The 24,834-nt window shown below is 36.5% G+C and overlaps 1 long non-coding RNA gene across 2 annotated transcripts; it reads left to right on the top strand.

The window, feature by feature from the left end:
• The first annotated feature begins 4,672 nt into the window (after window positions 1-4,672).
• On the top strand, window positions 4,673-24,434 carry LOC118668807. Of its 2 annotated transcripts, none has more exons than XR_004971764.1 (4): window positions 4,673-4,808; window positions 13,123-13,248; window positions 15,900-15,998; window positions 24,365-24,434. It is a non-coding gene; the product is annotated as an uncharacterized LOC118668807 (long non-coding RNA). The 2 variants fall into 2 exon arrangements; XR_004971763.1 differs by having other exon boundaries at window positions 13,120-13,248.
• The last annotated feature ends 400 nt before the right edge of the window (window positions 24,435-24,834 follow it).

Genomic DNA, 24,834 nt, shown 5'->3' with positions numbered 1-24,834 from the left:
TAATGTGATGACTGGGTCGTTTCTAGGGCATGTCTGTAATTCTTTTGAGAACTATAGAATCAATAGAGTAATTTCTTTTGTTTCAGCAGGAAAACATGTTGATTTTATAATTTTAGCCACATTTATATCTCATGGAGAGAAAGAGAGAATAGCTCCCACAGAGCAGAGGGAGGAAGCAATGCAGCTTCTCAATCCAAAAGTTTATTGAACTTAATTAGGACAGGTCTACCTTCTGTGGCAAAGATGTCTTTCAGTCTGCACTTTGCTTGATAATATTTAAAGCTTATGGAAACTTTCTACAGAATACTTTTATTTTATTTTTTTTAAAATATATTTTATTGATTCTCTACAGAGAGGAAGGGAGAGGGACAGAGAGTTAGAAACACTGATGAGAGAGAAACATCGATCAGCTGCCTCCTGCACACTCCCCACCAGGAATGTGCCCGCAACCACAGTACACGCCCTTGACCGGAATCGAACCTGGGACCCCTCAGTCCACAGGCCGACGCTCCATCCACTGAGCCAAACCGGTTAGGGATCTACAGAATACTTTTAATTAGTTTTCTTAGAAATGAATTAATTTGGTTTTTCCCCAGTATGTCTCTTTCTTCTTTGCTTATAGACAGGTAATTTCCCTCTGACCATGTTCTCCCCAGGTGTGTGAGATAGAATCTCCTTATTCCAAACCAGCATTGGACAAAGAGCTGTAGCAGGCTTTCACTGCAGCTCGCAATGTTAGTTCCTATAATTTGACTGATAGGAAAATGTACTACCTTTCCTATTTTGAAATGAATTTCATTGGTATGCAATATATTTTCTCTTCCACAATACACTGTTTCTTTCAAAAAGTGGACTAAATGAATGTATACGGAGGGAAAAAGTTGGTATACCCATGAGAGCAAAATAATCATGGTTTCAGGTGAAATTTGCACACATGAAATTTAGCAGTAAATGTATCTGAAAGAATCATTTATGTAGAAGGAAATGGAGAAAACTTGCTTAGAAAAATATATGGAATTTAATAGAATGATTAGTTTCAACTCTGAAAACTGTCACAACATGACTTCCTGATTTTCATGGTAATAATATAAACATTTATTCACTTAAAGAAAAAAAAAATATATATATATATATATATATATATATATATATATATATAATTATTTCTGCATGACAAGTCTTATAATTGGTACCAGAGCATGTAACAGTGAGTACAACACACACAAAAAATCCTGATTTCATGGAAACTAAAAAACTAATAAAAAAATTTAAAGGTAAACAGAGCAAGCAAATACGGTAGGCTGTTTAAAATCTTCACCAAGAAGATAGAACTAACCCTAGAAATTTTAAAATTCTGAGTAAATTTCCCTGCTGACAATTATTATGAAAGCCAGTGTAAGCCTACCTATATGCATGGAAAGCAGAAAATGTATTCAAAATCAATTAGACCAAAGACATGGTATACTACCCAAGCCAAAATTCTGCCCATTAAGGCTATTTATTAAGACATTTAGTACTATTGTCAGTTCTCCCTGCCCCTCTGATTTTTCTCAGAAAATTTTCAAACAATAAGTGAAGATAAATTGTTTCAATAGACTTATTTTATGAAGAGGTAACCTGAGACACAAAATTTAATTATCTCATAATCAGCATGAGAGATTAAAGTTGAACCCATCTTAAATCTTGGAACTAGATCATTAAAATCAAATGAAAGTGCTGGCTCAGAGGGCTAGACATGGCATGAGGTCTTGTCCTGGGGATCTTGTCACCAAAGGTGGCATGAAGGTGAGAGAAGAGGAGTTGATGTGAAGTAACATGCATGAATGATCAAAAGCATTGCTTAGACCCCAGGCCAAAGCCAAATTCTTAGCTATAGTCCAAAATGGGACATAATGAACCTGAAGAATAAGGTTCTTCAATAAGGTTGAAACTAATATAAGAATAACCTGCAATATAAACACCATTTTCAATGTGTCAGATCTAACCCAGCAAATTACAAGAGTTCCATATCCTCTACATTAGAATTTCCTCAAATATATTTAAAAGTTGAATCTTTGAAAGGCAACCCACATAATAAATCATATACCAGAATCCTAAAATTTGTATTTCCAATATGAATCGCCTTCTTGATGTATAAGTAGGAATATCTGGGCCCTGCCTCCTGATCTTCTCCCCCTCTCTCCATTCTGAAAAGTGCTCTGCACCTGACCACCATGAGGAATTTCATAAGAGCTTTGAGGACTTTTACTTCTACACCTGAAGGTTCTGTCTGGAGTTAGACTCATGAGCTAAGTGGATTGTGCTGTTCACCACCTACTCTAATGCTAAGCACACTTCCACCTCCAAAGGAACACCAGCTTGCACACACCTGGTGGACGGGTTGCTTATCCCCACTCCTGGTCTTTTGTGACCTGCCATTGGACTTCCTGTGGCAGATGGAAGGTCCTGGGAGGTGGAAAGATGGAGAGGGATGTACAAAGAAGCATGAGAGAGATTAAGATACTGAACTTCTTGCAACAATGAAGTGCCATCTAATCAAATTTTACCTTTGACTAGGAACTCTTTGGAGAGCCTTATTTGCTTTGTGGAGATCAAGAAACAATTTCAGTCTTTCATTGAGACAATAAGGCCACAGGCATAACAATGAATTTTCCTGTTCCAGAATCTCAAGATTTTCCCTTAGTAGTCAAAGTTGATAGATTCTACCACCGTATATTTACTTAAAGAAAGAAAATGGAGAGGAGAGGAGGGAGGGGAGGGGAGGGAAGGGGAGGGAAGGGAAGGGAAGGGAAGGGAAGGGAAGGGAAGGGAAGGGAAGGGAAGGGAAGGGAAGGGAAGGGAAGGGAAGGGAAGGGAAGGGAGAGAAAGAAAATAAAGAAAAGAAAAGAGGAGAAAATAAAATAAAGAAGAGCCAACAAAAGGAAAATCCCTGCTGACATTTCTTAGCCTTGTTTGACCAGCTTCCCTTCCTCTAGGCCACTGCTTTCTCTACTGGACTCCATGTGGTTTTCGGACGGTTGCCAATCTAGTCGTAGCATAAGCCAGGCCAGTCAGTGATTTCCCCTGATGTCTGATAAACTGCTGCCGCTGTTGCCTCTGTAATGACATAAACCTAGGCCTGTCTGTGGCTGTCCCCTCAAAATGAAGAAAAATTCATCAAAAATGTGAGAGAAAAAGGTTAATATACAAGAATAACATGGAAAATTACAGTGACTGGTGAGAGTCACTGGAAACACCAAGGCCATGTTGACAAGGCTATTACATTTGATCCTTTTTTCTTTTACATCTAAAGTAATTCGAGTTGGGATTACTTTTTTTCACTGTCTAAAAAAAAAAAAAGACTGTACCCTTTTATTTAATGATGTTTACTTTGAATTTATATTAGTTCACACACACACTCCGTCCATGCTTTTGTTCCGGCCCTCCGGTCCAGTATAAGAACCCATTGTGGCCCTCGAGTCAAAAAGTTTGCCCACCCCTGGTCTAGATAAAATATCTTGACTCATGTTTTCAGTTGATTTCTCTAAGACAATTTGAACTATGAGAATCCATTCAAGAATGCTGAGGAGTTATGATACTGAATGGCACAGATGGTAGGGAATTTAGAGTATGGGGTGGAGTGAGTGAGCACAGGCAAAATCTAAAAAATATACAAATATTTAAGTCAAGATGCTGTCCAAATTTAATATGGATGACATTGATGTGCATCAAAATGTAGATTATTGATTTGTGATGAGAAGTATTACTCCAGAATGCTGGGATTTGGCACTGGAGTTCTTGGGTGGCACACTGTGTATGTGGCTACTATGGAAACAATAAATTGATGTGGCTATTATGGCAACAGTGTAGAGGTTCCTCAAAGCATTAAAGCTGTGTGATCCAGAAAAAAAATACAAACATATAGAAGCTGTTAAGTGGGAATGTCCTCTTTTGGTGGGAGGGGAACATTTTGACAATAGGTCAGCAGCGAAACTAGGATCACCCACAATGACTTTCCAGTTGGCCTGTGTTTCTATTGATCCAACTCACTGGCTGATTCTGGGGACTGTCACTCTTTCTAAGCTGCCCACATCGAATCTGACCAATTGTGTGGAAATATTTTATAAAGCTTAAAGGGCCCATCAAAGGGCAAAATTCTGTTGCAGATTGCATGCAGGTAAGAGTTGAAATTTTTTAGAAACACACAAGACAAAATCTATTCTGGATAAATCTCCTTCTTGCCCACAAATATAACCATGATTTTATATCTAATGTTGTAGGCTGACCAAACAACATTTGCAGTTAGTTTTCTGTTAGACTATTGAGTATTATACATGGAAAGCTATAGCCATGATGTATTTCTTGACTTTCAGTTTTGCTTTGAATTTTCTAGATGGCTTCCTGAGTTTATTTAGGAATCTCAATTTTGGAGAGAAGTTAGAAGAATATGCATTTTAAAACCAGTATTTCTTTGTGTATTTTTCAACCATAACACTGTTATTACTAGTAGGGACAGAACAAGTTTCAGATTCCATATATGTTACATTTTATAAAAATATTCATTATGACATTTTGTGAAATTTTGTTATTCTTATTATATTTTACATGAATTTATTGACCAATGTATGACCTTATTTTTATTATTTTTTCTGTAACAATTCTTGTTCATGTATAATTTTTTTCACATTAGGACCCCTTCCCCTTCTTCATAGCAAAGAGCAGAAAATGCAGATACAAGCATGCACAGCATCATTCACTGTCTCAGATATCTCTCTCTGCATCTTGAAAACCCTATCATTGACATGTCTGTTAGAGAATTTATAAAACAGGTAATGTTTGTATTTATTCATGAGAAGAAAAATGATAGGCAACATAGCCTGCTGAATTAAAATTTTTATTTAAAAAGAAATCACAAAGGTTGCATTGCTAGTGTCCCAAAAGAATTCATATTTCTTAAGGAGACTATAGAAATAAAAACCTACTGAACCATTTTCTTTGCTGTACTCAGCAAAGAGGATATTCAACTAAAATTTAAGCAGTGCCCTGGCCGGTGTTGTTCAGTAGTTAGAGTGCCAGCCCATGCACTGATCGGTCATAGATTTGATTCTGGGTCAAGGGCACCTACCTGGGTTGCAGGTTCAACCCCAGCCCTGGTTGGGGCACATATAGAAAGCACCAATCAATGTGTCTCTCTCACATCAATGCTTCATTATCTTCTATCCCCTTCCCTCCCTCCCTTTCACTCTCTCTACAAATCCAAGGAAAAAATATCCTCAGGTGAGGATTAACAACAACATCAACAACAACAAAAACACAACTTAAGCAGTAAGAGAAATAAAAAAAACAGCATTATATTTAAATTGGGTATTTTGTCAAATATGTTTCAAAAGACACTTTTCATTCATTTATTCATTAAATTGTTTTTTGAATACATAGAAAAAATGCAAGGCAGTACATAGCTTTCTGACTATTTAAAAGCTGAGCACACCTCTGTAACTATTCCCCAGATCAAAAAGACAGAATCTTACCATAACCAGTAGTCCTCAATCCTTCAAGGCACTGTCCATTCCTGCAAGGGTTCCCTGGTTTCTAACACTGTTTATTAATGTCAGTTGTCTATGATATATATGAAATCTTACAGCTTGAACACTTTATATCTGGCTTCTTTCATTTACCATAATATTTATAACATTTATTTATTTTGTTTTATATAATTTTCAGTCTTGCTTCCAGGTGACATTTAGCAATGTCCAGAGACAATTTTGATTGTCACAGTTGGGGGAGAGATGCTATGGGCATCTGGTGTGCTGTGGGCAGTAATGCTGCTATATATCTTGCAACGTACATAACAGCCTCACAAAACAAATAGTCATCTCACCTAATCATCTAAGGGTTACACTGAGAAATCCGACTGTAATTAACTCTTCCCAGGAGTTAATTAATTTAAATTTATTTACCCTTTATTTACCCATTTTCCACTGATAAGCACATGAGCAGTTTCCAGATTGGAGATCTGTATTCTGAATAAAACTGCTATGAGACTTTATTATGTGTATTTTGGTGAACATATGAACGCACTTCTGTTGGATCTATGTTTAGAATTGAATGGTCATTCAATATTATTTATTCAGCACATGTGTTGAGGATATAGCAATGAAAAAAAATTAAAGAGAAAAAGACAATAAATGAATCTACTCCATAAAGTTTATATCCTGATAGAAAGACACATTCAACAAAATAAGTAATAAAATAATGTGTGGTTTGGTAGGTATAAAAGTTAGCGAGAAGTTAATTAGGAAAAGAAAATAGATTAGGTCAGAGGTGAAGGTGGTTGTAATTGAGAGAAAGTTTCCAGAGAAGGAGTTGCTGGAACCAATCAATATTAAATACTGAGTGGTAAGATTGAGTGGTGATGTGATATAAAAGACAGAAGCACCTTAGGGAAGGTGAATCTCAAGTCCAAAGGCCCAGCGATGGCGGACGTTCTGGAATGTTTGGAGGAGTAGACAGGACACCAAGGTGGCCAAGTGTGAGTAGGCAGGAGAGAGTAGTAAGAGATGAGGTCACAGACATGACTGGGGTTGATCAGATGTCTTGGCTCAGCATCAAAGGTAACTGGAGTAACAGACATACACTTGCTGAGTGTTGTTATGTTCATATTCCTTTTTTTCTATGTACTAATGACTCAATGCTATATTTTCAGGCATATATGATATAATCATGGAAAGAGTTTTTTTTAAAATCTTGTTTCTACAGATATATTACTTATTTTGATTATTGTTATTGTTTATATTGTAATTGTTGCTGCTGCTATATTTTCATTTTTAGGGATAATTCACAGTTTTCTGTAGACGAAGATCATTTTGTATTTTAGAAAGTGTACATGTTCCCCCAAAGACTACAGGAGGAGGCTCAAGCCCCACGGTCATCACCCAAAGCTGAAATTCTACTACCCCCTGAAGCTACCATGTGTGTGATCATGTATCCAAAAACTTTACTGTGCCTTATTAGCATTGAATGAAAAGGTCACTAAACCACTTAGCAGCCCTTCACCTATGTACAATTGCACATTAAATTATTTTCCCCAAAATATTAAGCAGGTACTATAGATATTAATATTACATAATACATTCTATGTATAATCATACATTAAATTATGTTCCCCATGAATATTAAGCAGGTAAATAGGTATTAATATTACATTGTACATTTTTTTTTGAGGTGGGGGGAGTTCTGGGCACAGCACCCACAGGTCCACCGCAGTAGCTCACCATCGACATTGTACATTTTATGCATAATCGTACATACCCCATACAGTTAAATAAATCCTAGTCAACATGGATATCCACAACCGTCAAAAATCTCTTAGTCTACCTACCTTGGTGAAACCAACAACCCTCCCAACACGTATCCCTCTTCTCGCCCTAGGCCCATTAATTGTGGGGGTTTCTAAACTGGGTCCTAAAAGGCATCTGGTTCTTACTTCAGGGCCATCACACCTACAATCACCTATTCGTTCCCCTTAAATAAGACATCTCGGTGGAATCATGACTAATCAGCCCATGCCCCAGCATAACTGTGATGTCCTACCCTTGGTATTTTTAAAATTTTAGGTGTGCTTGGACTCAGCCATGGCCACTCTTTGAAAGGAGATTGAAATTAAAAGGTCGTGAATTAAAACATTTACACACACTTCTTTCTGATCCCAATTGGCCACCATTAAGCCATCCACATAAATGACAATGCCGCATTAACAGTGGCAGGTTGTATACAATTAGGAGAGATTCTGTGATAATGCTGCTATACATGATGAATACATTCAGCAGGAGACTTATGCTCTATTTTGAGAACTAGCAAAGTTCCACCTCATGAGCTATTCTATGCTTCCTGTCCTCCTCCATTTCCATTTTCTGCTTGTTTTGTTGTTGTTTTTTAATGTTTTTTTGTTTTGTTTATTTTGTTTTTTTACCATTAAGAGCTATTAATCCTTTATGTTTTATTTGATTTTTATTTTCCCCTCTCTCTATGTCCCTGCTGATTTTCCATTAGATGTAAAGTACTTTTGTCCTTTGTAGCTGAAATTTTATATCAAGCAAAATGCAGAAAATATATACAATCAGCTGTCCTTAAAAAACACACAACTTATTTTTCTAAGTAAAAAATTTTGCATCCTGGGGCATCTTCTAAAAGTGTCCTATTGGATTTTATTCTCAAGCCTTATCAGCATTCTTATCAATATTGCACTTAGGGTACGTATACCAATCATAAGCAACAAAGTTGTCCCAGCTAGTAAAGGTTTCAGCTCTTGCTGGTTGGGTAGTTTTGAGTATGTAGTCCAAGAACTGTTTAATATCCTCTTAGTGAGAAAAAGCCCTCTTTGATGTTACTATTATAATTATTGCAGGCATCAGAAAATATGACCATATATGATGGCACACTTACTAAATGTGTGTGTCCTGCATGCTCCATTGACAAATCTTTCTCTCTCTCCTCAGGCCACCTTGTTCCCTGAGATACGTAATATTGAAATCAGGCCAATTAAAACCACTACAACGGCCTCTAAGTGTTTAAGTGAAAGGAAGAGTCACACATCTCTTACTTTAAATCAAAAACTAAAAATGATTAAGCTTAGTGAGGAAGACATGTTGAAAGTCAAGAGAGACTGAAAGCGAGGTCTCTTGGACCAAATGGTTAACCAAGTTGTGAATGAAAAAAAAAAGTGTTGAAGGAAAAGTTGTTAGATCCTTGGAGTCCTGGAAAAACATGGAAAAGCTACAAAACAAAGTTCACGTAACTGTGATACCTTAACTTACTTGTGAAGTTAGGCAACTCTATAGAAAAAAAGCAAAATGCCATTTTAAGCTCCTCTCAAAAAAATACATATAAACCCAATTTTATATAAATCACAGAAACACTTCTCTCCTGTGCTATTGTATGAAGGAGAGTCACCGACATCTCTCTTTCCTGGATTCATGCTCTGTTTGATCCCCAGAACACACAGCACTCCAGGACACTTTCTGAATATTTGAAGTTTCTGCTACCAAGGTGAACATATCTTTTGAGAACTTTAATAGTCTTTCTCGTATGTGCAAGTGGCTGTTAAGTCTCCTTCATGCACATAAAGCCTACAAGTGAGGATAAACACACATACAGACATATGGGCATTTAAGATTTTCCAAATTAAGTAACTATCACAAAAAGAGTAAGGAAAAATAATAGAGGGTGTTTTTTATGTCTGCACAATTTACTCCTTTTTATTTAGTACTAATGCATGTTAACTAGTTATAAAAAAATCTAAAACTAACACTTATATTTGGCTAACAATATCTTAATAGATTTTGTTCCTACTTTTCAGTACTTCTCTCAACTTAAAGTCATTCTCAAAGTCGTTGGTTGTGTTGAAGATAAATGCCCTAAGTGCAATATTGATAAGAATGCTGAGTAAGACCAGAGAATGAAATCCAACAGAACACTTCTATAAGACACCGCAGGATGCAACTATTTTGCTCAGAAAAATAAGTTGTGTGTTTTTAAAGGACAGCGGATGTACATATTTTCTGCATTTTGCTTGATGTAAAATTTCAGCAACAAAGGACAAAACTAAGGAGTTAGTATTATATTCAGGCACGCAAAAGGACCTATTGTTGTCAAGAAGAAAGTTATTTAGTTTATCCTATCTTTGCAAAGCAGAGGTAACACTCTACAAAAATGAGAACTTTCATCATTTGTACAAAATGCTCCAGAACTGTACTATAGTTGCTTTATCAACCCAACTAGTTTATAAGCAGCTGGAAGGGAAGAGATACGCTTGTTTTCTAAGCCATTCTCACCTCCCACTTCTGTCCCACAATATCTAATAAAATAGGCACACAAAAACATGCTATTTTAGTGAAAGGGAAAAAAGGCTGTATTTCTTTTAAAATATAAAATCCCATTGTAATTGTCTGTTCCTTTCATATGATCCAGGCTTCCCAATCTTTCTATCTGCAAAATAGTGGATGCAGGTTATTCAGCATTTGATTGAATAAACCTTACTGATTAGCATTTTCTCCCTTTAAAGTGCAGTAAAATAATAATTCTTGTTCTGAATAGTAAGCACAGGCTTGCACTAGATTCAAAAGCCCCTTAGGTATCATTAAAAGGATGTTATATTTCTGCCTGTTTTGGAAGCATATCGCAACTTTCCATTAAATAGGCAATTGATTAATCAAAACAATCAATTTTTTGATAATTTCAGAAAAATGGGTCAATTGTCATTTTCTTTGTGATCTTTCTGTAATCAACTTGGAGAAGGATTGTATGACTGCAAGGGTCCTCTAACTGATCCCACTGGCATTGCCATACCACAAAATATGTTACATTACAGAGCTGTGACCCAGTCATGCACTCTGCCCATCGGAAAACCTTTTCTAGCTCCTTAAATCTGTAGAACCTAATTCATTATGTTGACACTTTAATTAAGATACCTAAGTAAAATGATGGTACTATGGGGCAACAGCCACAAGAACAACAATAACAAAATCCTCTCAAACGGTATTTTTTTCCTCTGATTATTACCCAGGTTTCACTGTTACAGATTTTTAAAAATATATTTTTATTTAGTTCAGAGAGGAAGGGAGAGGGAGAGAGAGATAGAAACATCAATGATGAGAGAATCCCCCCTACTGGGGATAGAGTCCGCAACCTGGGTATGTGCCCTGACAGAAAATTGAATCGTGACCACCTGGTTCATAGGTTGATGCTCAACCACTGAGCCATGCTAGCTGGGCACTTTTACAAATTTTAACAATCACAACCACATTTTCTTACTGATCTATGCATAGGGCCACCAGTTGGTAATTTGCATTTCCCTTTTCTTGATTTATGTTTTATTTACCATCCCCTTACTTGGTGCATAAACTACATTACATTGTTTTATTCCATTTATACTGGACATGCTGATGGAAGTGACATTGGAGAACAAGGAAAATGGACTTAAGAGTGAATATTTTCCAAGATGTTAAGAACATCCAGATCCTTCTTTAAACAAATTTAATGATTTTATGTGAATGTTACATGTCACTAGATATTAAGAAGCCAAAGAAAGATAATACGATTTCTGATTTCAAGAAGGAGCAATATTTCTTTACTGACGATGATTTTCCTGTTGGCATGTGTATTTCTCCAATTTCTCACATGATTCTGGCCATTTTGATTAGGGCTCTTCTGCTCATGATAAATAGAAATGCATTCAAGCTCATTAAGTAAAGAGAGATTGATTAAAAGATTGTGAGAGCAGATACAAGAAAATCTTCTGAAGACATAAGAGTCAGATCATATAGAAACTAAAATTAACTCAAAGGACAAGAACTCTTGTTTCTCAAACCTGCATGATGTCTGACATATATATATATATATATGTATATGAGTATATATATATATATATATATATATATATATATATATATATATATATATATACTCATCTTTACTCTCATATCAATCAGATATCTAATGGCATACATTTGTACATAGTCATCATGACTTGCTCAACTGGTAAGCATCAGACCTATCAATTTCATCCCTCATAGTTATCTAGAAGCCTCTCAGCTTCATCAACTTAATCTTGAAACAGGAATTGGTTAAACAAATGTACTTTTTTTTTTCCCTCTCTGAGCATTAAGTCATTGATGAGCATATGGATGATTTCCCTGAGTTAGTTTCCTAACTATTTTCCAACAAATCATGTTCTAGTGGCTGCATTTGCTAAAAAAGATGATATTTCCTCTTCTCACAGGCTGTAGGTTTGCAGATAATACATTTCGTAGATTGAGAATGGAGAAAAATAGGTATCCAAAACATATATTGTTTTAGTTTATATTAAAAGATCAATATTTAAGTAACAAGAGAGAATTATAATGAACCATGAAAGTAGACAAAAATATAATTCACTGGAATTTGTGATTTAAATGAATCTGGAAACATTGAGAGAGAGACAGAGAGAGAGAGAGATTTATTTTTATGTATTTTTTAATTGATTTCAGAGAGGAAGGAAGAGGAAGAGAGAGATAGAAACATCAATGATGGGAAAGAATCATTGATCTCCTGCCTCTTCCAGGACCCCTACCTGGGATCAAGCCCACAACCCAGGCATGTACCCTGGATGGGAATCAAACCAGTGACCTCCTGGTTCATGGGTCGATGCTCAACCATTGAGCAACACCAGCTGGACAAGAGAAAGATAGAATAACTTACACATTTTGGACTACTGTGCGTTTGATGATACCATTCACCAAGATAAAGAATACATAGGAATAAACAAATTTAGGGAATAAATTTAAAATGATGCTGAGTTCAATTTTGAGAATACTTATTTTTAATGATTGTAGAATGTTGAAATAAGGATATCTTACTTGCAGTTGCATAAAACATAGATTGAATTTTTAAAATCTGGGCTAAAAACAATTACTTTGCCTATCAGAGTGAAATTAAAAAGCTGTATAATTTTAAAATATAACCTGAATAATAGTAGAAATTAAAGAGTGTAGAGGGCAAGAAGAGGCCCAAGGACAAAATGTTAAGAGTTGGCCAAAAAATGACATCCTACAAAAATACTATGAATGAATGATAAGAATTAGGCAGATGAATAGGAAATAATGATAGATTAAAATTGATTGTAATATTTAAGAGTACATTTAGTTGCACAAAAAAGAAGACATCAAAGTAACAGTAGCTTTAAAACAACATAAGTTTATTTACTACATAAAGAATTCGAGAGATCCAGATAGTGACCAGGTTACAGAATAGATGTTTTCTAAATGCCAATTTCTTAGTGAAAATGAGAAACTCCCTATGTTCAAGGTATCTAGGTAGAAAAGGATAGTTTGGAAGCCTTACTCTCTATTAAGAATTTTGAGAAATTTTTACTGTGTGTGAGCTTCTACTTCAGTGGGAAATGTCAAAAACATTTTAAAAGCACTGTACTTAATAGAGCACAAAATATTGTTAGAATGTGACTTGTTGATTTTTAAGACAACTCAAGGCCTAATCTTTATATTTCATTGTAAACATTGATCTATCTTGAGGTGACAAATATGTTACTGTTTACCTAGAATGAATTCCTCTTCTCAACCATGTAGTAACCACTACTCATTCTTCCAGAAGCTGCTGAAATGCCACCTCTTCTATGAGAACTTTCCAGAGCCTACTTTCCATGGATGAATATTTATTCATTTCCCATGGCCCTTTGTCATCTTTCAATCTTCTTCTTTAGATCTTAGGTTCCATAAGGTAGGAACCTGACTTCTGTATCATTGTCACCCCAAGTGTCCATTTGCAAATGCCAGTGTTGAATAAGGGATTTAGGATTCTGTCTCACATCTCTCACTAACACAGATAAGTTACTTCTCCCAGGTTTTACCCTCATATAAACATTGGGATTTGATCAATTGCATTTCTCTTTTACATGTTATATTTGACTCATTTTTCTATAAGGCTGATCAGTTATCCAGGTAGAATCAATTTAATAATTTCTCTGCAACTAAAGTTATCATCATACATGTGCAGATTAAATGATGCTATTCAATGTCATCCTTTTGTTTAATAAATATATATATATATATATATATATATATATATATATATATGAGAGGAAGAGATAAACATCGATGAGAGAGAAACATCACCAATTGACTGCCTCCTGCACATTCCCTATTGGTTATCAAGCCTGCAACTGGGCACGTACCCTGACAGGGAATCAAACTAGAGACCTCCTGGCTCATGGCTCAATGCTCAACCATTGAGCCACACTGGCTGGGTTTAATGCCAACCTTTAAAACAAAAAAAAAACTGAAGATAGAAAACTCAACTTTACTTGAATTTTTTTTTAAAAAAGAAGAAAGCTGTGAATATGAGTTTTACATAACTCCAATAAAACAACCTCAGGCCTGAAATTAATAGGAGTCATTTGGGTTGCACTACCTGGGAAAATGCCACAAAAAATCAAGTAGTAATTCTGGGAAGTAATTCTTTCTTACAAACTATAAACCTCATTCTTACTGTGAAGCTTTAAGTTACTGCCAACAAACTAGCAGCTCTGTCTACCGTTGTTGATTTTCAGATATATTTGAAATGGCAGACTTGCCTCCTACTCAACTAGGAAAGTAAAATGCCATCTTATTGTGGCAGAAGGAAAGGGCATCTTTCACTTAAAAACAAAGAGAATTTTTCAATATAAAAGGAAGATATGAAAAAATGTAAACAAGATAAACACTGCAATTTTGAAGTCTAACACATTGTATCTTTATAAGCAAAGCAACTTCTAGTTTAAACAATGCTTCTGTGAAAAAGACAAGATTGAAGTCTGAAGGATATAAAGAGGAGTGAAACAGATTTTTTTCCAAAGAACTCATGAACTAGCTAGAGAGATGGATAAATCTCTATCATTAGAAAATCATAAAGGCAAAATAGGGTGCTTTTTGAACCTGGAAAAGAGAAATCTAGCTGAATTTGGGACTGTGGGGAGAATTTTCCCAGCGGATAATATGAGATGCATCAAATAAAAGACTAGGAAATGACAGGTAATTCAGATTCATTAATAATATACTGTGGACTTGTACTTTGGCTCATTGCTGTTCTAATGCCTTAATATAAGTTACCCGAATTTACAACATTTTGAGGTAGGCATTGCAATTATCCTTTTCATAAACGGACAAACAGTTTAAATAACTTGCCTAAGACACCAGCTAATAATGTATGGAGGTTCCCCAATCTATGCTATATAATAGGCCATCTTCTAGGGACTCTGCACCAGACCCCTGGGTGTGGTGAACACACAGTACAATATACAGGTGATGTATTATAAAATTGTATGCCTGAAACCTTTATAATTGTATTAACCAATGTCACCTCAATAAATTCCATTTTAAAAAGGTGAAAACATGTGGATCTTAGAACTGATTCTATGGTAAAGAAAAGTGAGGCTCAGAGAGGTTATGGTAAGTGTCTTCCCAAGGTAACATAGGGTATGTTAAGAATTAGTAAGTACAACGGTTAGCTGACTCCATAATTGGCGTTTTCACCACTGTAGCAACAGTTCACAAAGTAACCAGACAGCAGCATCAGTGTTATCTTGAAACTTGGTAGAACTGAAAACTAGTAGGCACCACCAAAGACCTTTGGAACCGGAATAGCTGAGAAATCCAGCAATCTGTGTTGTTACAAGACTGCTAGATGCTTCTGAAACCAGGTAAAGTGTAAGAACTACTGGCTAGAGTCCACTGCCTCCTTTGGAGAGAATCACTGATTACTGTTGCTTGCACTACAAAAGCACGATATGCTTATTACTTTCATATAGAAAACCTGGAAGAAATATGAAAGCAAATAAATGAAGGAAGCCCATAAAATTAAAAAAATAAAGTGGTAATTAATTTGGATATGTGTCCTTCTTCTCTCTCTTATATACCTGCAATATCTTGGCCACCCAGTAGAATGGGGCTAGGGGCAGAATAAAAATACATTTTGCTTAATCCAGATTGCACACTCTTCCATTAAGTTAATGACATGGTAAAGAAGACTATTTTTCCATTTTTGTAATATTTATCTTCTGTATGCATGTTGACTCTTTTCTCAGGCTCTATTTTTTTGTTTTATTTAAGAAAAATGAGATATTTCCCTTTCATATCATCTACAAAACTTCTTACATCATTTTTATAAAACTTCTATCATAAGTTTTTAGTATATACTCCCTAAACCCTTTTATTTATTTGTCTTATTTAGTTTAAACAAATATCATTCAGAGTTTCAAAAGTTACTTTTACAAATTAAATATAGCATTGTTCAATGTAGTTTACTTTTTAAAAATAAGAACATAATTGAGAGTTAACAAAAGTATAATTCTTCTTGTAATTCTTTTTCTCCACATTTTGGGTTAAATGCAAAAGCTGTAACCATTGGTTGACACATGGTTTGGTGTGTAGAGCATAAACATATTGTGGGAAGACACCTGGAGAAACCCATCCATTATGGAATTAGGTTAATGGGTGAGTAGCAATTAATCCAAATTAAAACTGACCTAAGAGCTAATATCACCAAGGACTAGATGAAGATTAAGTTTGATATCTCTAAATAATCAGAATTAATGAGGATCTGCTCCAGTCAGTAGAGAGATTGGAGTTAACTGGTGTCATGTTTATGGAGTCCAGTTTTATGTCTGTTTCAGCCATGGTTGTTAGTCAACAGCAAAGGGTACAGAATAATTTCCTTTTAAGAGGGTGTTTTTACTTAGGTTTCAGAGCTTCAAATAAATGTATGAAGATTAATCAAATTAGTTAGGCATTCTTTATCACTGTCCATTTCCCGGGGAGGTGGGGTATAGTACTTAAGTGAGCACATCAATACTCGAGATCTTGGGCTCCGTATTTCAGATAGCAGAATCAGGCTGGTCAAACTAAATGCACTTCTCAGTGATTAGCAGGAATAAGGTGCATAATGTACTTCATTGTTCAATATTGACACAGGATCAGACATTTAAAGAACGAATATGTGTAGTGGAGTAGACAGGTGAAAAGCCAAGGTGAACACTAACAAAACTTCTTTGGCTGAATTTCCAGTCTGAACTTCTTCAGTGCCCTTCTGAATCCATAGTTAATTGATTTGGGGAACAGAAGAAGAGGCAGCCACTGGTAATGACTTAAGGGGATTAGGGTGAGGTTCTTATTCTAAAGTAAACATAGCTCCAACATTTGGCAAATAGCAAATCTAAGAGACTAGGAAAGGGTCAAGGCCATTATCATCTAGTGACTGAATAAGATGTCTTAACTACAAAACCCAGAGCAATTGTTTAAAGCTGGGGAGATGGAGGCAGGTTTAACAAAAAAATATATATAAGGGCAGCGAGCAGGTGGCAGTGAAGCAAAATGCATGCTTTCAATAAAGTATTATGGGCCCAAAAGTAAATGACTAATGGACTGGAACTTGGAAGGAGTTATTTTTTGAGGCCCAAGGGTGTGAAATAACTGGTGAAATGAGCCCTGAGTCAAGATCACATTTTGTGTTTATGCATAAAAATAAGAATATCCCACCCTGCAGGTATGTCTCAGTGTTTGAGAGCTGACGTAAGAAACAGGAAGTCATGATTAAATTCCCAATTAGGGCACATGCCTGGGTTGAGGGCTGATCTCCAGTAGAGGTTGTACAGGAAGCCAGTGATCAATGATTCTCTCTCATCATTGATGTTTCTATCTCTTTGCCTCTCCCTTCCTCTCTGAAATTAATAAATAATATATTTTAAATAAGTAATATCCCTTCAACCCATTATTTTCCTAAGTAAAGATTAGGTTCCTATAAATAAGTAAGAAAATACTTATTTTATTTTGTAGATGCTTAATTCCATGGTACATTTTCTCTGCATAAGGGAGTGCTATGAGAAGTAGCCAAAGTGTGATGACAACAGTAGAATATATTGTGGACTTGTACTAGGAAAGCAAATATGGGCCTTTAGATTACATATTCTAGTACTAGAGGCCCAGTGCATGAAATTCATGCATGGCGTGTGTGTGTGTGTGTGTGTGTGTGTGTGTGTGTGTGTGTGTGTGTGTGTGTGAGGTGTGTCCCTCAGCCTGGCCTGCACCCTCTCCAATCTGGGAGGGATCAGGCCTAAACTGGCAGTCAGACATCCCTCTCACAATCCAGGACCACTGGCTCCTAACCGCTCACCTTCCTGTCAGCCTGATCACCCCCTAACTGCCCTCCTCTGCTGGCCTGATTGCTGCCTAACTGCTCTCCCCTGCCGGCCTGATCCCCCTACTGCTCTCCCCTGCTGGTCTGATTGCCCCTAACCGCCTCTGCCTTGGCCCCTGCCACTGTAGCTTTGTCTGGAAGATGTCTGATCTAATTAGCATATTTCCCTTTTATTAGTATAGATAACCTGCTATATTTTACACCAGCTGAGTTCAGTTCTACTTTGTTCTCTTTATATATCATTTCCTCACCCAGGAGCACCGTGTTACCAAACCTGTCAATGAACTCCCTTGGGCCTCTACACCAAGCATGAGATGCACTCACATTATCTCACTCTCAGCCAGGGAATGGGATGGCCACGTAAGCAGGGAAAATACTGAGCAGTCTTATTTTACTAAGTTTCTGCCAGTTAGCACATGCTCACGTAAATTACAGTTATTTTTATCACTCATGTGAATAGCAATAAGCTAATTTGTTGTCAGGTCTATCACTCTAGTCAAACTTAAAAATTTCTATTCAATTTTATCTCACATTCATGGAAATTATTGTTATTGATTATCATTATTATTATTTTGATTTGGAAATTCAATATTTTCTTATTCATTTTGGTTACTTGATCATCACTAGTCAGATCTCTAGATTTATATTCTACTCATTCCATGTTCATTCAGTCATTTATTATACACCTTTTGGAGTTCTATGTGCCTTGTTCTATGCAGCATACTTTTAGAGATGTAAATGTTAATCAGAAGTTAAAATGCATAATATGAACCAAAATTATTTAATATCAGATCTAAAGTTATAGATAAAATCAATAGTATAAGTTATAACTTTACCCTTCAAAAGAAGAACCATGGGCATTTCCATTAAAAAATGGATATAAATTTTAGGAACTAAAATGAGTAATATAATTCAGAAATGTAGAAATGGGATATAAAAATAACTTGGTTGCTAGATAACAGGAAGGAAACATGCAAGACCTATTGAGGGAGTAGTTAGTTATTGATTCATTTACAAGAGAAAGGAAAATAACTTTGGAATAATTCTTAAAGGCTTAACTAAATCAGGAATCTTTCAGGGAAATAAGACTTGTTTATTAGCATTTGTGGATATATTCCTCCTATTGAAAGCAGGCTTCAAAACTGTGTTTGATCAGCAGAAACAACATAGGAGTTCCTGACGTGGTCAAAACTTCAGTGTGACCCAGGCAGCTAATTTATTTTTCTTAGGTTCCTCAATTTCTTAACATACAGCAACTGTTAAAAACACTGACTGAAATATTCATGCCTTTATTATTATTATTATTATGGCTGTTTTAATGGGTTCCCTCATAAATCAAATACATAAAGGAGACTAAGGGGGGAGAAAGATTTACTTTTATTTTATTTCTCTTCTAAGAAAATAGTAATACCATACTTAGGAAAAAAGAGTGAATTTTTTAAAACTTGGAACTATCTAAAGAGAAAGAAATCCTTTATATATATAACTAGAGGCCCCATGCACTGGTAGGGTCCTCTAGCAGCTGCCGGCTGCTGGCAGGGGCCTCCCTCTATTCCCCCTAGCCGGCACTGCTGCCTGGTCAAACTCCCAGAGGAACTCCTGGTCAAGGGGACAATTTGCATACTACGCTTTTATTATATAGGATATTTATAAGTATTCTAGCAGCTTCTAATAATAATTCTTTATTTTCAAATTTCTGAGCAATTTTGAAGTTAGTCTCAGTTGGAAAAAATAACTCCATAGATATCACTTGCATGTGCCTTTATTATTGCCTAATAATTCTACATGACACATTAAAATGCCTTTTGCACCTAGCAACAATGTATAAGTCTCATTACATCGTATTCTAGATTCATTCATGAAGGCTCTTCGTGGAGGTGGGAAAGACATTTAATATTAAGTCCACAAAGAGAGAGAGAGAGAGAGAGAGAGAGAGAGAGAGAGAGAGAGAGAGAGAGGATAAAACGGAAGGAGGGAAACAGAGACAAAACAAAATAAGCAACTGTCAGATCAAATAAACTCATGGATCAGATAAAATAAGGAATTTAGACTCCATGTCAACAGAAAGAAAAATTATACATGGATGCACTTTCCAGCAGTCTGTTCTGAAACTGCTATATAGTAACAATTGACTTATAAAATATGAGTACTGCCCTTTTCATCTTAAAATAAATTATGCCACTTATGGGTAAGATATCAAAAACATTGGGAGAAGAAAAGTAATCTATTTCTTGTGACTTCTTATCACATATTTCACATGATAAGATTCATTAGAGTCACAGGCACACTTCATTCTCCTTCTCCCCTGGCAGGAGAAATGGCACATCAAATTGGTGAACTGAGGAGAGAAACTCAGCTTTGTGGTTCATCATTGTCTTCTTCTTTTTAAATTTTTAAACTTTTTTTTTTTCATTTTCTTGGTATCCTGCTGTACAAGAGAAGGAAGCCAACAGTCTCACCTGCTCCCAGCCCCACATTAAGGTTCCTGGGGCATCTCCTTTGTTTTGGGAAGTAGGCTGAGTTCAGGAAGTGGTAACAGGCCCTTTGGTGAGGCTTAGCTCACGCCCTCCCATTTAGCCCCGATAGTGACACAAGTCAAATTATGATCTCTGATGACCTAACTCCTACCTCCTGAATTAATTTCAATCATGTCTCTGTTTTCATAAGATCCCTCTATATTCTAAACAGTGAACACATACTTTTCAGCTTTTGACACCTTCCGTGGGGAGCATATTCACAGCAATTTTAGCACATGTTTCTTGCCAATTTATAAATTTTGGATACAAGGAATTTCTAAGGATACCATTGTAATTACCCCAATTATTAATTACTTAACGGGAAAGGAGCAAAGGGAAGGACAGATGATATAAGCACGTCATTTGTGCCAGAAAGCTGCAGTTTAACACTCTCTAGGTCTGTATTCTGCAGATCCTGGGGGAAGGGTCTGCACAAAGAAAGAATAGAAGCATGCCCAGTGAAATCAATAGTCTAGGTGACACAGAGGGGGACTTGACTGTCAGTCATACCTGGGAACAGGGCACTGGCCAGAGTTGTCCTGTAGGCATGGCCACTGCAAAGGGGAAGATTTTCTATTTAGGCTCCTAAACAGCAGAAGCAGTCCACAACCAAATGTAATGCATATAAGGGAAGATTTTTAAATTTTTAAATGAAAATAATACTTATTGTATTTTTAAATATTTTAAAAATATATTAAAGTTTTTTAAATAAAAATAATACGTTTTATTTTATTTTTTAAATATTTTTATTGATTTCACAGAGGAAGAGAGAGGGAGAAAGAAATAGAATCATCAATGATGAGAATCATTTGTCGGCTGCCTCCTGCATGCCCCACTCTAGGGAGAGAGCCTGCAACCCAGGCATATGCCCTGACCGGGAATTGAACCGTGACCTCCTGCTCATAGGTTGACGCTCAATAACTGAGCTATGCTGGCCGGGCTTAAACAAAATTTTAAATGTGCTTTTATTGATTTTAGAGAGAGAGAGAGGAAAGGAACAAGAGAGCTACACCCAATCAACTGAGCCACACAGGCTAGGGCAGCATTATTTTTAAATAGTATTTTTAAATAATGTGTCTCCAATTTATAACAAGGATAAGAAAATGTGATCCACAAGGCAGCATGTTGTTGAACAAATAGTGTTATTCTTTTACAATTAACTTTGCACACAGGTTTCATAAGCTTTTTCCACATTGTGAATACGATTGCTTTTTTTAAATAACTGCTTGTGAACAGCTTCCATAATGACAGACTAATACATGCTCAATACAAAAATAATTACAGCATACCCTGGATTTTAGCTGTTTTGAGTTTTTTTAAACAATGATAATTCAATTCCTGTTTAAAACATTTGTCTTAGCGTGAATACTAGATCAGTAATGTTGGAAATATTGGAAATAATGGAATACTGAAAAGCTTTGAAAACTTTGCAAATGATTCATTTTGTTTCTGTTAAACTTTATTATTTGTAAGGAAAGAAAAATGAGAATTGTAATTTCCTAATTTTGTCACATGAAGTACTTTTGGGAGAAAGTTAAACACTTGGAGAGCTATCGCTATAGCCTTTCTGCCCATCCTTCTGGATGTAACTTGCATCCCACCTTTGATCATAAATTGACAGATAAAGCTTTCATGAGATACGGGTCACCTCTCAGTGAGGCTGTAAAAGCAGCCTGGTTTCCTCCATGGGCATAGAGCTATAGCTGTCAGTCAGTCATCATGCAACATTTAACTAGTAAACTCCTCTACATCTTCTTCATGTCTGTCAAAAATAAAGAAATAAATCCTCGCATAGTGAGTGCTGTCAGAACACTGGGATGGGAGCAACCTTCTCGGTTGTGATGAAAGGGAATGTGTGTAGATGGAGTTCTGTGCCTTTAGCGTGGTCTTGCTGGAGGGCTCCAGCTCGCTGCCTGGGCTGTTCCTCCTGGCTCTGGGAGGTACTACATGGTCAGGAGGCCCTGCCCTGATCAGGAGCTCTAGCAGGTCCTAACTGCTACTCAAGTCCAGGCTGCTTCACTGCCCACTTTTTGGGGCTGGTCAGAACGCAGTGCCCACAAAGTCAAACTCCACACGTGTTGATAAACAGACTCATTCCATACTGCCAGGTCCGCAACAAAAGGAACCAGGACAAGAGCTATTGTGGAAATTTAAGAAATTTTATTACATTTTCTCACAGTGGGCTGAGACCAGTATATCAGTGTCAGCCCCAAGGCGGGTGGTTAGATTCTCTTAAATAGGGTAAAAGTATGCAATATAGGGTCGGGATGTGGGTGAGCCAGTCTGTTAAGCAGAAGGGAGGGCATGAGTCTGTCATTGGCGTCAAGAGAGGAGAGTGCAGAGGTTGGTCAAGCGAAGGGGCATTCATCTTATCTTGCTTCTGCAGGCGTCAGCCGTCTGCTCCAGCTATGGGGAAAAGCTTATAACAATATACATTTCCGAAAACATGTGCAAGCAGGAGAGACTAAGGGTAGTTTATCCTAACACATACTTTCACAATTGGTTTCCCCCTGAAAATGCTCAGGTTTTAAATTTTGGGGTACATTTGAGTTTGTCTCCTCCTTAGATGGCTTTCTAGCATGTAGTTATAATGCAACCAAGCCAATCGACCCAATTCATTAAGGGATATGGATGCCTTCGAGCAGAGATGTCAAGTTATCTTTGAGGCAGTGCCCTTCACCAAAGTCTCACCTGGCCTTCACCAAAGTCTCACCTGGCCAAGTTCCATGCCTGGCACCTGTAGCCATGCTGCCTCTGGGCTTGGGGGATTCGCAGCAAGGAGGGGCTGTCCCTCAGCTGCCTCACTTGCTCCTGGCCAAGAATTGAACCTTTGCTCTTAACTCCTGCAACCAGATGAAGACCTCCTCTGCTACTCAGAAATACTCATCAACAGAACTAAGTACCTTTTCCGTTGGTATTTATTTACAGTATTTTTTTAATCTCCTTGTTACAGTAAAGAAAAGGTTTACTTTAACCAGGCACCAGTTCAGCTTGTGTCAAGACCCAATCAAAGGATTGATTTCACTGGTGATTTTAATGTGCTCCTTTCCTATACACGATACTAAAAACTAATTGATCATTTTAAAAAATGTTCTTAGTGACAGACATGTTAATTATTATCATTTTTCCCTATTGCAAATTCTCTCAGAATAGTTGTTTTTGCGATTCCTCTACTTTTTTTAGTAAATGAGGCAAGGTTTTAAAGTGTTTGATTTTTTTTATTGAGAAATAATTGACATAATTAAATTATATTTTGAAACATAACTAAAATATATTTTTAAGGTGTCTCCTACATCGACTCATGACTGAACCAAGTGTTTTTAATAGAATAGCAAAGTAAAACAATCCCCCTCCCCTTTTTAATTACCTCTTTGGTACAGCTGATAAGGCAAATTGGTCACAGTCAATTAATTGCCACAGGCTAGTGGATTTCATATTTGATTGTTTATTGGAATTACCAGGGGAGATTTTCACCCTCCCCCTGAGGCCCAGGAAAAACCTCAGACCAATGAAATGAGAATCCCTGGGTGTAGGTTCTGGCTTTCAGTGATTTTTATGGCTTCTCCAGTGACTCAGTGTGCAGACAATTTCAAAATCACCATGCTATTATTTTCTAAATCTCAAATCTCATCCAGGGGATAAGTAGGTGTGTGTGTGTGTGTGTGTGTGTGTGTGTTCAATAATTTTATCCTCCACCTCCCAATATTCTTGACATTGCAACTCATGTAGTATAAGTTTTAAAATTTTGCTTGTTGAAATATATATACTAGAGGCCAGATGCATGAAATTCATGCAAGGGTCTCAACCCTCAGGGCCCTGTCCCTTGCCCACTGGTCATTCCAGAAGGTTGTTTGGCCATATGGTCTAATTATCATATTAGCTCTTTATCATACAGGATATAAGTTTTGGAAAAGAGCAGGTGGGCAAGAAATTGTGGATACCTGTGAGTACATTATTTCCCAAATCACAATTGGGTAACTAACATCTATGAACCATTAGGAAGAGATGGAGAAGGGGGAGAAGAAGTTCACAGTACAGAAACACGACTATCAGCCAACTGATCAAGGTTAACATCTACAATTAAGTCATATTGATGTGATAAGATTAAAATAAAATTTATCTCTGTGGTCTTTCTCTCCAAAACACATAAGCCAGGTATAACCATGGAAATTTTGTTTTAATTAGAAAAATTTCAATAAGAAGACATTCCACAAATTATTTTACCCAACATAGTTCCTCAAAATGGTCAAGGTCATCAGAAGCAAGAAAAGTATGAGGAATTGACACAACTAAGAGGAATATAAAGAGACTTTATGAATAAATAATAATTCCATATTCTGAATAGGATCCTAAGCAAGAAAATGGACATTGGGTGAGAACTAATGTCATCTAAGTAAACCATGGATATCAGTTAATAACACTGCATCATTGATATTTAATTAATTATCACAAATATTCCATGCTAATATAAGATGGTACTATGACAAATCTCTGTATTATCCTTCCAATTTTTAGTACATCTATAACCTTTATAAAATAGAAAGTTTATTTAATAAAAGGAGAGATGGCCCTGGACAAATGGCTCAGTTTGTTGGAGTATTATCCTGTGCACCAAAAGGTT

This window comes from Myotis myotis, unplaced genomic scaffold, assembly GCF_014108235.1.
Source record: "Myotis myotis isolate mMyoMyo1 unplaced genomic scaffold, mMyoMyo1.p scaffold_m19_p_14, whole genome shotgun sequence".
Taxonomy (NCBI): Eukaryota; Metazoa; Chordata; class Mammalia; order Chiroptera; family Vespertilionidae; genus Myotis; species Myotis myotis.
The sequence above is the reverse complement of the archived record's forward strand: the minus strand, read 5'-3'. Positions and strand labels throughout refer to the sequence as shown.